This window comes from Schistocerca piceifrons, chromosome 3 (genome assembly GCF_021461385.2).
Source record: "Schistocerca piceifrons isolate TAMUIC-IGC-003096 chromosome 3, iqSchPice1.1, whole genome shotgun sequence".
Lineage (NCBI taxonomy): Eukaryota > Metazoa > Arthropoda > Insecta > Orthoptera > Acrididae > Schistocerca > Schistocerca piceifrons.
In genome coordinates, this window is record NC_060140.1 from 666,229,461 (window position 1) to 666,246,288 (window position 16,828).

The 16,828-nt window shown below is 43.7% G+C and overlaps 1 protein-coding gene across 1 annotated transcript in view; it reads left to right on the forward strand.

Annotated features, from left to right (window-relative positions):
* The window catches only part of LOC124787716 (HEAT repeat-containing protein 3), a 309,813-nt gene that overhangs the window by 93,827 nt on the left and 199,158 nt on the right, over positions 1-16,828 (forward strand). The gene's annotated exons all lie outside the window — the stretch shown is intronic.

The window sequence follows — 16,828 nt, forward strand, 5'->3', positions numbered from 1 at the left end:
ACTAGTACAGTGTATATCCACCTTTCGCAGCAATGCAGGCTGCTATTCTCCCATGGAGACGATCGTAGAGATGCTGGATGTAGTCCTGTGGAACGGCTTGCCATGCCATTTCCACCTGGCGCCTCAGTTGGACCAGCGTTCGTGCTGGACGTGCAGACCGCGTGAGACGACGCTTCATCCAGTCCCAAACATGCTCAATGGGGGACAGATCCGGAGATCTTGCTGGCCAGGGTAGTTGACTTACACCTTCTAGAGCACGTTGGGTGGCACGGGATACATGCGGACGTGCATTGTCCTGTTGGAACAGCAAGTTCCCTTGCCGGTCTAGGAATGGTAGAACGATGGGTTCGATGACGGTTTGGATGTACCGTGCACTATTCAGTGTCCCCTCGACGATAACCAGTGGTGTACGGCCAGTGTAGGATGGTGTACGGCCAGTGTAGGAGATCGCTCCCCACACCATGATGCCGGGTGTTGGCCCTGTGTGCCTCGGTCGTATGCAGTCCTGATTGTGGCGCTCACCTGCACGACGCCAAACACGCATACGACCATCATTGGCACCAAGGCAGAAGCGGCTCTCATCGCTGATGACGACACGTCTCCATTCGTCCCTCCATTCACGCCTGTCGCGACACCACTGGAGGCGGGCTGCACGATGTTGGGGCGTGAGCGGAAGACGGCCTAACGGTGTGCGGGACCGTAGCCCAGCTTCATGGAGACTGTTGCGAATGGTCCTCGCCGATACCCCAGGAGCAACAGTGTCCCTAATTTGCTGGGAAGTGGCGGTGCGGTCCCCTACGGCACTGCGTAGGATCCTACGGTCTTGGCGTGCATCCGTGCGTCGCTGCGGTCCGGTCCCAGGTCGACGGGCACGTGCACCTTCCGCCGACCACTGGCGACAACATCGATGTACTGTGGAGCCCTCACGCCCCACGTGTTGAGCAATTCGGCGGTACGTCCACCCAGCCTCCCGCATGCCCACTATACGCCCTCGCTCAAAGTCCGTCAACTGCACATACGGTTCACGTCCACGCTGTCGCGGCATGCTACCAGTGTTAAAGACTGCGATGGAGCTCCGTATGCCACGGCAAACTGGCTGACACTGACGGCGGCAGTGCACAAATGCTGCGCAGCTAGCGCCATTCGACGGCCAACACCGCGGTTCCTGGTGTGTCCGCTGTGCCGTGCGTGTGATCATTGCTTGTACAGCCCTCTCGCAGTGTCCGGAGCAAGTATGGTGGGTCTGACACACCGGTGTCAATGTGTTCTTTTTTCCATTTCCAGGAGTGTATTTGTATGGAGTGTAGCCATGTATGGAAGTGAAACATGGACGATAAATAGTTTGGACAAGAAGAGAATAGAAGCTTTCGAAATGTGGTGCTACATGAGAATGCTGAAGATTAGATGGGTAGATCACATAACTAATGAGGAGGTATTGAATAGAATTGGGGAGAAGAGAAGGTTTGTGGCACAATTTGACTAGAAGAAGGGATCGGTTGGTAGGACATGTTCTGAGGCATCAAGGGATCACCAATTTAGTACTGGAGGGCAGCGTGGAGGGTAAAAATCGTAGAGGGAGACCAAGAGATGAATACAATAAGCAAATTCAGAAGGATGTAGGCTGCAGTAGGTACTGGGAGATGAAGAAGCTTGCACAGGATAGAGTAGCATGGAGAGCTGCGTCAAACTAGCCTCAGGATTGAAGACCACAACAACAACAGTTTGGGAGTACGACTTTGATTTGCAAATATATACCATGCTGGTGAAACTGCAAGAGCAGAGAGGATAGTAGATATCGAAATTTTGCTATGTGTATACAGTGTAGTAGGAAGAAAACATGATTAAACTTGGTGGTTTGGGGATAAGCAGGGTGCGAAATGTCACAGACCTGACATCTAGTGAGAACAGTGACCCCCCCCCCCCCCCCACACACACACACACACACACACACACACACACACACACACACACACACACACACACACACACGCCACGGCTGGAGATCAAGCCGAACTGAGCTATCATTCCTCTCTCTCGGAAATCCATGGCGAGATGTCGTCAGTGGGTGAGAGATCCTGACAATATTGCCGTAACAACAATCGAAACCCCTGTACTGAGGTGGGACACAGGCAGCATCGAGCTTTCATTATTGCGGTGAAAGATAACGACACGAAAACCTCGAAGACAAGCTGCTGGCAGCGACGTGTTAGTAGTGTACAAATAACCGGATATGTAAACCAGAAGTGATTGTTATACACCCAGTGGCACCCCAAAACATCACGCTAGAGCAGTTATTTTTTGCTCAAGAGCCAATACTGACGTGATATCGCACCTAAAGCCGCATATATACCGTTATTGTAATTAATTGGTAACCTACATAAATTAGTATGTTGTGATCACCAATAGACTGGCCTCCCCAGTAGTGCTTGTTACTCCCTGATTTCAAAATTAAATATCTCGAAAACGAAGATCGATAGAGGAATGCAGTAAACGGTATGTTTATTGTGAAAGCTGTAAGAAGTTTATACAGCAGTTTGAAATAATAGTTACAAAAGCTGCTAACAGATGGCGCTGTAATCGCCATACGCAATGCCTAGTATAAATAGTGATCAGAAGCCCAGAGCGATCAGTTCCACTATTGAAGCGTGAAAGGTGGTTAGCGTACCGAAGGAAGAGGTTAAAACCATGTACCCCATTGAACAACGCGTTTTCCTGGTGCTGGAGTACCACAGGTTAGAAGAGAGTCCTACGGCAACAAGGCGAAGTTTTCAAGCACGATTTAATGTTCCAAAAGGACCCGATGGGAAAACAATTCGTACGCTCTTCGCAAAATTTCAACGAACAGGCAGCGTAACTGGTGATCTAGTGGGGCATGTTGGCCGCAAGCAAACCGCAGTTACGCCTGAAAATATCGCCACAGTTTCTGGAATTATTCAGCGAAATCCAATGTCATCCGTCCGTAGAATTGCATCTGAGACTGGTTTGAAGCGTTCCAGCACGCAGAAAATACTGAGAAAGAGCCTACACATGTTTCCATTCAAAATTCAAACGCACCAGGCTATACCCGTAGGAGTTGTGCAACAAAGGGTTGCCTTTGCTAATCAGATGCTCACAATGATTGATAGTGAAGGTTTTGATGTCGGCTGCATCTGGTTTACAGATGAAGCACACTTCCACCTGAATGGATACGTGAATAAGCAGAACTGGCGATTTTGGGGTTCCGAAAAGCCATATTGGTGTGAAGCGAAAACCCTGTATTATCCTAAAGTTATTGTGTGGGCTGCAGTATGCAGCAGAGGCATTATTGGCCCTTTTTTCATTCGAGAAACGGTCACTGGTGCACGTTACGTTGCAATTTTGGAACAATTTGTCGCCACACAGCAAGCGTTAGAGGATCGACCAGGTACTGAATGGTTTATGAAAGATGGAGCCCGATTACATCGGACCGAACAAGTGTTTCGCTTTCTTGAGGAATACTTCGGGAATCGAGCTATTGTTTTGGAATATCCCAAATTTACTGGTGCAGGCATGGATTGGCCTCCATGTTCGCCGGATTTTACTCCCTGTGACTTTTGTGGGGCACAGTGAAAGACTTGGTCTGCCCGAAGCATCCCGCCACGCTGGACGAGCTTGAATCGGCGATCTCTGTGGCATGTGAATCCATCTCGGTTGAGACACTACGAAATGTGATGGCGAATTTCATTCTTCGTTTGCGCCACCTCTGTAGTGCCAATGGTGAACATTTTGAAAACATTGTGATGTGATTGTTTGCAAAGATTGTTTTCATACGATTATTTCACTTATTTATCCGGATATGAGCTGTACAGCGTACAGCGCCATCTGTTAGCAGCTTTTGTAACTATTATTTCAAACTGCTGTATAAACTTACAGCTTTCACAATAAACATACCGTTTACTGCATTCCTCTATCGATCTTTGTTTTCGAGATATTTAATTTTGAAATCAGGGAGCCCTTTTATGGACACCCTGTATAAAGTCCGTATCATTTGGGACACTTCTTGCCCACCGTTCTTTGTTCCAGATCCCAAAGTTGTTACAGTGTGATTGCGTGACGAAGTGTTGTGTTATTTGTGTGAGCAGATGATTAATTTATAACAGTAATTGCACTCATTTAAATGCATTATGAACCACACACAAAAATGTTTCCTAAATGTCTTGAATTTCATTGCGCTGTATTACAGTAGCCTTCATTTCATTTTCTTTGGTACAAATATGTGCCACGTTTGAAGACAGCCGTCTCAATATTGCGCTTTCAGGACTCTCTGTAACTTCCGTTGAAATAAGTTGTCAACACTGGAAGACAAATAGTAAAACATTTCCTCCTCTCACGTCCTCGAACCTTGCAGTGATCGCGCTACTTATCCTTTGCCCCTGTGATAAGCGTCCAACGAGCATTACCTCGCGGTCATATTCACCATTGTCAATTAAAATTAAAGACATCCTACAATACTGCTGGCTCCAATAATTATTGTTTTTTATCGAACAGGAAAATTACAAAGAAGCTGTTAATGTTTTCTAACGTTTTTGGATTCAGCTGTCCCTAGATAGATATTATGATAAAGATGCTTCTCCTGTATTCAGCGGTGGACGCCCCACTGCCGCTGTGTGAAAGCAAGCCGCAGCAGAGGTAGCAGCGCTGTCAACTATGGAATCCAGACCAACGCGAGCAGCAATATTGCGGAATGTTAAATTGATGTTAAATGGTAGTCCCGACAGACTGTGATCCAGCCACAGTCGAATTCCGGCACTTGCTGATAGACGGTTCTGTTGTTTAGACAAAGTGTAACAGAATCTTCTCACAATCAGTCAATATTCAAAGGCTATTTCCGAATGAGAAACCTGCCGTGTAAGCCTTCCTCATACTGTGTATAGAATGTCCATGGCATTATTCTTACCTACTTAGTGCTGTTGCACGGAAATGCTATCATTTCCATTGTTGTTGTTGTTGTTGTTGTTGTCGTCTTCAGTCCTGAGACTGGTTTGATGCAGCTCTCCATGCTACTCTATCCTGTGCAAGCTTTTTCATCTCCCAGTGCCTACTGCAACCTACATTCTTCTGAATCTGCTTAGTGTATTCATCTCTTGGTCTCCCTCTACGATTTTTACCCTCCACGCTGCCCTCCAATACTAAATTGGTGATCCCTTGATGCCTCAGAACATGTCCTACCAACCGATCCCTTCTTTTGGTCAAGTTGTGCCACAAACTTCTCTTCTCCTCAATCCTATTCAATACTTCCTCATTAGTTATGTGATCCACCCATCTAATCTTCAGCATTCTCATGTAGCACCACATTTCGAAAGCTTCTATTCTCTTCTTGTCCAAACTATTTATCGTCCATGTTTCACTTCCATACATGGCTACACTCCATACGAATACTTTCAGAAATGACTTCCTGACACTTAAATCAATACTGGATGTTAACAAATTTCTCTTCTTCAGAAGCGCTTTCCTTGCCATTGCCAGCCTACATTTTATATCCTCTCTACTTCGACCATCATCAGTTATTTTGCTCCCCAAATAGCAAAACTCCTTTACTACTTTAAGTGTCTCATTTCCTAATCTAATTCCCTCAACATCACCCAACTTAATTCAACTACATTCCATTATCCTTGTTTTGCTTTTGTTGATGTTCATCTTATATCCTCCTTTCAAGACACTGTCCATTCCGTTCAACTGCTCTTCCAAGTCCTTTGCTGTCTCTGACAGAATTACAATGTAATCGCAAACCTCAAAGTTTTTATTTCTTCTCCATGAATTTTAATACCTACTCCTAATTTTTCTTTTGTTTCCTTTACTGCTTGCTCAATATACAGATTGAACAACATCGGGGAGAGGCTACAACCCTGTCTTACTCCCTTCCCAACCACTGCTTCCCTTTCATGTCCCTCGACTCTTATAACTGCCATCTGGTTTCTGTACAAATTGTAAATAGCCTTTCGCTCCCTGTATTTTACCCCTGCCACCTTTAGAATTTGAAAGAGAGTATTCCAGTCAACATTGTCAAAAGCTTTCTCTAAGTCTACAAATGCTAGAAACGTAGGTTTGCCTTTCCTTAATCTTTCTTCTAAGATAAGTCATAAGGTCAGTATTGCCTCACGTGTTTCCATAACCAAGCATATAAAACAATTCATGCCAGTTCGACAAATGTTTCATGCCGAATTCATAGTGTTCTTAATTTCATGGACAGCTGTCTGTGTATAAAGTACAGAATTTGCTATTTTCATCGTGTGAGAGTAATACATGCAGGTAACTTTGATCGGGCGTACTGCGTAAGGAGAAAAGTCACAGATTTGTAACGAAATTTTTTAAGAAAGGTTGTCTTTCCCAAAAGCACCATATTTTACAGGTGTTGCCCTCCCTTTACCGCTCTTCTTATGTTTCATACCTTACTGCGATCTCTCTCTCCCGCGGAATTACACTATCGTGAAAACGATATGTAGCTGTGGAAGAGATTAAGTATAAGACGACGAGAAAGCTCAACATTGTTTGCAAGAGCCGCTTTGCTAGAAGAACAGAAGTTGACAGTATGTATTATAGCTCGAATAAAATAACTTTGTGACTGACAGATTTCAGTGTCCCCCATCCCCCCCCCACACAACACACACACAATATTGATTAGTGATACGACATTTTGGAACAAAAGATATTACACCTTCTTACCGCAGGCGGTAAATTCGACTCTTTAGGGGCTATTTGTGTAAGAATGTAGAGAAGGCCGCCAGTCCGATATCATGAGAGCATTGCCATTAAAAAATGTTGTGAATACGTGACATAATGAGACCGTGTCTGAGTGAAATTTTTTGTCTGATGCTCTCCAATATTTACTAGATGTTAGTAATTAATCACAATTTCTGCAAAAATAACCCTATCTGCTATACAATTTGAAGACACTTCCACAACACAATGCGGAAGATCGTTTATAAAACGATGATATAATTTTCAGAAAAGGCACATTAGACAATATAGACTGCCAGAAAAATATGCAACACCCTCAAGGGCAGGGTCATTTATTGACTTGATGTGACAGCTAGTTCATCATTGTAGGAGTATGTGATAACAAATCCACAGTAAAGGCTACCCGAATAGCCGCATCATTACACAATTTACCCTCCTCTATCAGCAACGCAAGCACGTATTCTCGCATTCAAATGAATATATAGGTACCGAATGGCATCCTGCAATAGACTGTCCCAAGCATCTTGCCGTTTTGTTGCGATTCAGCAGTGGTTCTTGCAGGCATTGTAGAGCGAGTAAGTTTCCACTGTATCATGTCCCAAACATGCCCAGTTGGCTACAGATCTGGTTATTTTACTGGCCAGGTCGTTGTACACAACGAAGAGCATGTTGCGTCGCAGCAGCCATATGTGGACGTGCATTGTCCAGCTGAAAAGGCACATCAGAAGAAATTTCAGTAGGTCAGGGATAACACCCTGTGCAATGTAGCGGGCGCTGGTTACTTTACAATGCAGAAACACCAAATGTGACCGCGAGTTGCAGGTTATTGCCCCCGCACCAAGATGCCTGGGTGTTGTGGACAGCTCACCAGCCCTACGCCACATACGTGTATATCCATCACTGGTATACAGAACCTCTCATTACTGAAGACAACAGAACGCGAGTCCCCTCTCCAGTCGACATTCTTTTAACATCAGAGTAGCCACGGATGGCAGCGTCGTAAGTCAGTGCAAGCCTGGCCAGATTCGTACGTGTTCATAGCCCTTCTGCAAGCAGACTGTTCCCGGTGGTCCCCGATGACACGGAAATTGCAGCATGTGCGGAGATTTTGTGCCTGCATGGTGTTCGGTCGGCCACCGCTGTTCGCACAATGCGTCAATCATGACGTGCGGCCGTATACGCGGACGTCCAGAACCTGATCTTACAGGTACGGGAATGTTCCACATGCCATTTGTTGAAAGCAGCGACACACCAGCGATACATTGTGCCCAATATGTGCAACAATCCGTCGATACATCCATCCAGCTTCCCGCAAGCCCACCATGCTATCACATTCAAAAGGGTGAAGCTGTCCAGTAGAAATATGTACTCTTTGTTTGGACACGGTTGCACCCTAGAATGAATATTGCAAACACTGTTCACCTCTAAACTCAGCCGTTACTGCTTACAGAGGGTTTACAGACAGGCGGTGGCGGTGGCAAGTGCAACTTCCATTTATGTATAAAAAAGATAAATGAAAGTAAACTTTCTATTAGTGCTGCTGCAGAGAGGAAGTGTGTGTGGGCCAGTTTACTCATCGCATGAACGTCAGTATTTGAATCTTTCGAAGGAAAAGGCGGTATACAGTGAGCAGTGTTTCTAGGTCTAAAAGAAGTGCATGCGCCAGCAGTTGTGTGGAAGTTTTCTGAGAAGCTCCGGCGTCGATAGCTGACAGGCGAACACCAGCCGAGATTGGTGGTACACGCGCAGTCATTTGTCTCCATCCCTCGCTGCTGAGTTTGCTCGCTCCCGGATCCGCACTCCTTGCAGTCCCGCTCGCGTTTCTCGGAGCGTCTCAGGATCGTACTAGGGCAATAGCCAAAGTCATTGTCTGTTTATAACGCGCAACGTAAGCACCATCACAGGAAAAAATTGCCTTTGTTGTACACTTTCTTACGCTGTTGTGCATTAAGTTCGTATCAAAAATTCTGAAGATACGAAGAAAAATAAAATCCAAGACTGTACGGAGTGTGGGAAAGAGAGAACGATTGTTGTGTAGCCGACCACAATGCACGTAAGACATTCTGATGTTAATCTGTATCTATTTAATTGTAAAATACAGCATTGATGTTAAGCATCTCGGCAATCGGTTGCTATCTATTTAATTGTAAAATACAGCATTGATGTTGAGCATCTCGGCAATCGGTTGCTGTCGTAGGAGGCATGAGTGAAACAATAGCATCGCAGATAAGAAGTTAGCCTCGTATGACGCCTGTCAACGTTACATGGTGGAAAGAAACAAAGTATCTTTCTTTATTCACTGTCGTTCTTGTGTATTTTTTTACCCTTCCTAGATACGAGGTGCATTCAAGTTCTAAGGCCTCCGATTTTTTTCTAATTAACTACTCACCCAAAATCGATGAAACTAGCGTTACTTCTGGACGTAATCGCCTTGAAGACGTACACATTTTTCACAACGCTGACGCCATGATTCCATGGCAGCGGCGAAGGCTTCTTTAGGAGTCTGTTTTGACCACTGGAAAATCGGTGAGGCAATAGCAGCACAGCTGGTGAGTGTGCGGCCACGGAGAGTGCCTTTCATTGTTGGAAAAAGCCAAAAGTCACTAGGAGCCAGGTCAGGTGAGTAGGGAGCATGAGGAATCACTTCAAAGTTGTTGTTGTTGTTGTTGTTGTTGTTGTTGTTGTTGTTGTGGTCTTCAGTCCTGAGACTGGTTTGATGCAGCTCTCCATGCTACTCTATCCTGTGCAAGCTTCTTCATCTCCCAGTACCTACTGCAACCTACATCCTTCTGAATCTACTTAGTGTATTCATCTCTTGGTCTCCCTCTACGATTTTTACCCTCCATGCTGCCCTCCAATGCTAAATTTGTGAGCCCTTGATGCCTCAAAACATGTCCTACCAACCGATCCCTTCTTCTAGTCAAACTGTGCCACAAACTTCTCTTCTCCCCAATCCTATTCAATACCTCCTCATTAGTTACGTGATCTACCCACCTTATCTTCAGCATTCTTCTGTAGCACCACATTTCGAAAGCTTCTATTCTCTTCTTGTCCAAACTAGTTATCGTCCATGTTTCACTTCCATACATGGCTACACTCCATACAAATACTTTCAGAAACGACTTCCTGACACTTAAATCTATATTCGATGTTAACAAATTTCTCTTCTTCAGAAACGATTTCCTTGCCATTGCCAGTCTACATTTTATATCCTCTCTACTTCGACCATCATCAGTTATTTTGCTCCCTAAATAGCAAAACTCCTTTACTACTTTAAGTGTCTCATTTCCTAATCTAATTCCCTCAGCATCACCCGATTTAATTTGACTACATTCCATTATCCTCGTTTTGCTTTTGTTGATGTTCATCTTATATCCTCCTTTCAAGACACTGTCCATTCCGTTCAACTGCTGTTCAAAGTCCTTTGCTGTCTCTGACAGAATTACAATGTCATCGGCGAACCTCAAAGTTTTTACTTCTTCTCCATGAATTTTAATACCTACTTCGAATTTTTCTTTTGTTTCCTTTACTGCTTGCTCAATATACAGATTGAATAACATCGGGGAGAGGCTACAACCCTGTCTCACTCCTTTCCCAACCACTGCTTCCCTTTCATGCCCCTCGACTCTTATAACTGCCATCTGATTTCTGTACAAATTGTAAATAGCCTTTCGCTCCCTGTATTTTATACCTGCCACCTTCAGAATTTGAAAGAGAGTATTCCAGTTAACATTGTCAAAAGCTTTCTCTAAGTCTACAAATGCTAGAAACGTAGGTTTGCCTTTTCTTAATCTTTCTTCTAAGATAAGTCGTAAGGTTAGTATTGCCTCACGTGTTCCAACATTTCTACGGAATCCAAACTGATCTTCCCCGAGGTCCGTTTCTACCAGTTTTTCCACTCGTCTGTAAAGAATTCGCGTTAGTATTTTGCAGCTGTGACTTATTAAACTGATAGTTCGGTAATTTTCACATCTGTCAACACCTGCTTTCTTTGGGATTGGAATTATTATATTCTTCTTGAAGTCTGAGGGTATTTCACCTGTCTCATACATCTTGCTCACCAGATGGTAGAGTTTTGTCATGACTGGCTCTCCCAAGGCCGTCAGTAGTTCTAATGGAATGTTGTCTACACCCGGGGCCTTGTTTTGACTCAGGTCTTTCAGTGCTCTGTCAAACTCTTCACGCAGTATCTTATCTCCCATTTCGTCTTCATCTACATCCTCTTCCATTTCCATAATATTGTCCTCAAGTACATCGCCCTTGTATAAACCCTCTATATACTCCTTCCACCTTTCTGCCTTCCCTTCTTATGCGCAGCCCTTCCCGGACGTTTTTGTTGCAGTGCAGGAAGGAATTTGTTCTTCAAAACGTTTTCGTAGGATGCACCTGTTACCGTAGTGCCCTTTGGAACGCAATGGGTAAGGATTACGCCCTCGCTGTCCCAGAACATGGACACCATCATTTTTTCAGCACTGGCGGTTACCCGAAATTTTTTTGGTGGCGGTGAATCTGTGTGCTTCCATTGAGCGGACTGGCGCTTTGTTTCTGGATTGAAAAATGGCATCCAAGTCTCATCCATTGTCACAACCGATGAAAAGAAATCCCATTCATGCTGTCGTTGCGCGTCAACATTGCTTGGCAACATGCCACACGGGCAGCCAAGTGGTCGTCCATCAGCATTCGTGGCACCCACCTGGATGACACTTTTCGCATTTTCAGGTCGTCATGCAGGATTGTGTGCACAGAACCCACAGAAATGCCAACTCTGGAGGCGATCTGTTCAACAGTCATTTGGCGATCCCCCAAAACAATTCTCTCCACTTTCTCGATCATGTCATCAGACCGGCTTGTGCGATCCCGAGGTTGTTTCGGTTTGTTGTCACACGATGTTCTGCCTTCATTAAACTGTTGCACCCACGAACGCACTTTCGACACATCCAAAACTCCCATCACCACATGTCTCCTTCAACTGTCGATGAATTTCAATTGGTTTCACACCACGCAAATTCAGAAAACGAATGATTGCACGCTGTTCAAGTAAGGAAAACGTCGCCATTTTTAAGTATTTAAATCAGTTCTCATTCTCGCCGCTGGCGGTAAAATTCCATCTGCCGTACGGTGCTGCCATCTCTGGGACGTATTGACAATGAACGCGGCCTCATTTTAAAACAATGCGCATGTTTCTATCTCTTTCCAGTCCGGAGAAAAAAAATCGGAGGCCTTAGAACTTGAATGCACCTCGTAGTACTACATTTAAAATGATTCCGATGGTCCTTGTTTCGCTACCATACTGTGTTGTTCTCGAGCATACGATTTCAGGAACTTAGTTTTTATATCAGTATATGATATCAGTATAGATATTTTATTGAAGATATTGGCTCTTTCATGTGAGCTAACGTGCTTCGGGTTTCTTCCTTGATTCTGTCTTGCTATGTAAACTCGCTACCTATGTAGAAGTAATTCTCATGTTTTTATTCCACAGTGCCAGAGCAGATGTACCGTTAACATCGCGCTCATAACAAATTTTTGATAGAATTATATCGTCACGGATTCGCCTGTATTCACGTTATACGTCTATTCCTGTTCTGTAGGAAGTTCGTGATATTGGAACACAAGTTATCCATATAAACTTGACCTACCTTGATATCTTATTCGGTTTGTGGGATTAGAAGCTTGAAGTTTTCAGGAGGAAGATGGTATTTTCAGTACATTTCTCCGTGTGTGTGTGTGTGTGTGTACCTTTTGTGCTGCTTTTGGTAGTGCATTACTACTACAGTTGGGGTCAGAAACGATGACGTTAGAGTTTTCTCTCGTTATGCGCACTTACGTCAAGGATCCTCCGACAACCAATGAACGTTCAGTAGCGCTGTAAGCGCTCTGCCCAATACGAGCGTTAAACGTGATCATAGCGAGTTATTTAGTGAATCTGTATTCCAGTTGTTGCGGCTGATGGCGGCGGTAAGTGTCAAATACTGCAGAAACAAGTGAGAGACATAATTTGTAGGATAGGCACTTACATCAAGCGCAAAGCACGTTTGCGAGCGTACCGCAACTCTCGCTTGCAACCGGCAACAACGCAATTCCTGTCCGTTTGTCGATTAGAGCGAACCGCGATCGTTCGTGGAGTTCCGATTCTTGAAATTTGGTTGTTGTGATCGTGATATTTCCTGATTACTGACACCATGCCAAATCTGTTGTCGTTCCGTTAAACTTCAGAAGTTTTTTATAGCACTGTTGTATTTTGGGAAAACCACTTGTATGGTGCCTCATATCAACTAACGAGTTCTGTCGATAATAGAGCAACTCGTTCGGTTGATTAGAGTAAGAAGTACCAAGGTATATAGCCTGCCTTCTAAAACTGAATAATTACTAAGCATTGTCTTCGAAGTTTGTAGGGGGAAAAAAGCAGAATTCATACAGTGAAAAGATAGTCTGATTTTGTGAAAGCTTGCCACTGTGAAAACAATGGGTTTGTTTGTCTGTCTGTCAACAAACTCAAAAGATACAATGGTAGACCGATATTACTCATCATATGCAGAAGAGTGCAGTTTTATAATCGCACTATTTTCATGTAATTTGCTATTTCATCGAGAATTTAAACAAAAGTTGACGAAAATTAAATGCCTTATTGCAGCCTCATGGCGCAAGCATTTAAATTTGACACCCCTTTCTATGGCTTGTATTTAAGTGTCGCTGCTTACTTTTAGTCCCTGAAGACTTAGTGGACGAATTTCTAAACCAAAGAAGAATCCGAATTCATCATTAGGAATGTATGATGACGTAGGACTGCTGAATTGTCAATTAAGTACTAAACCGTGGAGGAAGACGTACATACAGGTGTCTGTGGAATTCAACCATGCTCTCTCATTTAGGAAGTACAAATTTTCCATTTAGTCAAAAAGTATGGAAAATAGAAAACCACGAGGTAGCATTTATGTAGCGTAGAAAACCTGCAGAATGTTTGTTCATATAAAATAATTTTATGCAAGTAACTATAGCCATTCATCCACTTCTTTTTAAGTCAATGTTTTACATCTACATCTGAATGACATAGGATATCTGATAGAGAGTTGCGGTGGGTATCTAGTGTATGCCAATAAACCCTGCGCCCCCTCTACAGTCGTCTTTTCCATAAGTTAATAGTGCGTGATGTAAAGAACAACTTCCAAAACCAATACCTCGAGTTTATGGATAAGCCCTCATTGCCATATGTCCGTAGTGTTTCATGTTGCTCTTGTCGTAAGAAGTGCGGCTTTGTGGTTCGTAAAAAGTGTGTGTGTGTGTGTGGGGGGGGGGGGGGGGGGGGGAGCACATGTTGGCCTCTCCGTGCCTCAACTCGATCTCCATTACGAGAAAGCTTATAGCAAGTGTGCAAATGGGGCATTTGTGACTGCAAGTTCATGAAAGGGTAGGCTCAGGTTGTTTTTGTTGCAGTTTGTGCTGCAAATTTGAAACAGTTCAAGAAATGTGAGAAATTTTCAGATCTCTGCTGCTTGCAGACATTACAGTACAGGCAACAGCAACATATAAAAATTTGTGCCAAACCAGGACTCGAACCCAGAAGCTCCACTTCCCTAGAACATTTCTCTTAACCACCTCGGCACACCTTCTGTCCAGCCCAAATTCTCATAAACCTTACATATTGTGTCTGTTCTTTCAGACATATCCAAAAGATCAGATACCACAAATACACTGACACAAAAGAAATAATGTAGCACCAGAAAATACTTCACATAGAGTAATGAAATTTTGGAAATACGTTTCTCTAGGTAACATATTTAAACATTTAACATTGCAAGATCACTGGTTACAGGAAAGCCATTGAAAATGTGAAGTGCTGGTACATCAATAACCAGTTTAACTGCCAGAAAGTTAAATATAAGAGTGCGAACGTGCATGCATTGTTTTGTACAGGTGTCATATGTCAGTTTGTGGGCTGGAGTTGCACTTGATCTGTCAGCACAGGAACGATTAATGCTGTTTGTGGATGACAGTTGTCATCTGATGATATCCTATGTGTGAGTGATTGGAGACATATCTGGTGACTAAGCATGTTGGGTTATGACAACAGTATATAGGTGAACGATATACTGTTGGAAAACACCCCGTTGAATGCTGTTCATGAATAGCAGCACAGCAGGTCGAATCACTAGATTGACACTCAGATTTGCAGTCAGGGTGTGTTGGATAACCACAAGAGTGCTCCCACTGTCATACGAAATTGCATCCCAGAACATAACTCCAGATGCGTTTCCAATATGTCTAGCGCACAAGAAGTTGGTTGCAGGTCTTTAGCTGGCCTCCTCATCATTGTCACCGTGGAAGAACTAATTTTCATCATAAAAACAACAGACCTCCACCCTACCCTCAAATGAGGTCTTGTTTGACAGCAGTGAAGTCACAAATAGTGTTGGTTTGGCATCAGTGGAATGCAGTTGGTTGTGTCACTGTGGTGCCACTTGCTGCTCGAATTGCTGCTGCAGATGTAGTACGATGTGCCAGAGCCATATGCTAAACACAATGGTCTTCCATTCGGTAGCGCTATGTGGCCATCAGGATCCCGGTCTTCTTGTGACTACATTTTCGTGACGACCACTGCTAGCAGTCATGTACAGTAACTACATTTCTGCTAAGTTTTTCTGCAATACCACAAAAGGAACAACCAACTTGCCGTAGCCCTATTACCTTACCTCTTTGAAACTCAATGAGGAGTTGATGATGGCTTCTTTGCCACCTTAAAGGCATCATAGTTGACAAACATCAACTCACCACATCCAGTCTCAGAGTTAACTAATGCCCATGAGCTTTACAGCATGTACTTATAACAAACCTGATTTGCATCTCCGTAGTGGCAGTACTAGCACTACTATTATGCAACTGGCATGAAATTTGAATACACATCTTTCAGATGTAGAAACACTCCTATCAACTTTTGTTAATGTCACACTTAAGTTGTTCTTGGTGTTGTGATTTCCCCCCCCCTCCCCCCCCTCCCCCCCTTATGAAAGAGTGTAAATAGGTTCAAGAAATGTTTCACAGCATAAAGCATGCTCAATATTTTTAGTTGAAAGGCAGTAACCTTACGCCATTTACAGATGCTATAAATTATCCAATATGTGTGATTTGAAATATAGACTGACCTAATTAATTTTATGCAGCGTGAATTCTGAAGATATAGAGAAACTCTTGCAGTAGTATTATCTATTGAAACCTCCAGCCAAATAATTTTGGTGTCGTGCAATCTTGTTAGATATCCTTGGCTGTTGGATTCTCATGTGGACGCACCATTGATGAAATGATGACTAAAAATGTGAGAATGTTTTGCAGGAGTCAGTTGCTTACCATCAGCTGTATCCCTCATTAGTGATGTGATCCAGGCTTCTGTCTGGTTGCATGTTGCTTTTAAGTTGAAAGCCACAAGAACTTCGTTTCAGGAGGGGAGTTGCTGTATGTGAAGTTATAACCAATGACAGAACAATTACAGCTACACTCCCTCGAGCCTGAAGCTCTAAATTCAGTTATCCCTACACTAGCACACTGCTTTATGCGAAACCATTTACTCCTTCAAGACTGTTGGTTAGTGTGTAGCACTTACAGTTTGCATGTGCTTCAGTCTCCCAGTATTCAATGAAGACTTAGCCCCGTTTGCTGTTTTTGTTCATACATTCGTGGACCTAGTCCTTTTTTGTCTTCTTGGCTGGTCTTTCTTGTATTGGCCTGAAACACTGGGGAAAAAATTAATTACTGTGATGTAAGAATGTATTCCGCCAGCAGGTATGCCACCTGGCAGTGTTGTGTGTGCCTGGCACCCAGTTTATGGATTTGTCAGTTCTGTGACATCTATGTCCGTCATAAAAGTCACGGGCAATTCAGCTTAACATATTTCAAAGGTGAGCTGTTCCAGCTACTAAGAGACTACCACCATTTGTAACGGCAGTAGGCGATTGATATATTTATTGGCTATGTTTCCTCTGATAGCTGCTAAATACTTTAAAACTGAAATCATTAGCATTTTGCACAGAATAATTCCAAGGCTTTAGCAGTGGGTAGAAGTGGCGTAGCCTTCCCAGTGCTCTTCCCCTCAATTCTTCGATGTGTTGTCAGCGTGTTAGTTGCCTGTCAAGAGTGACAC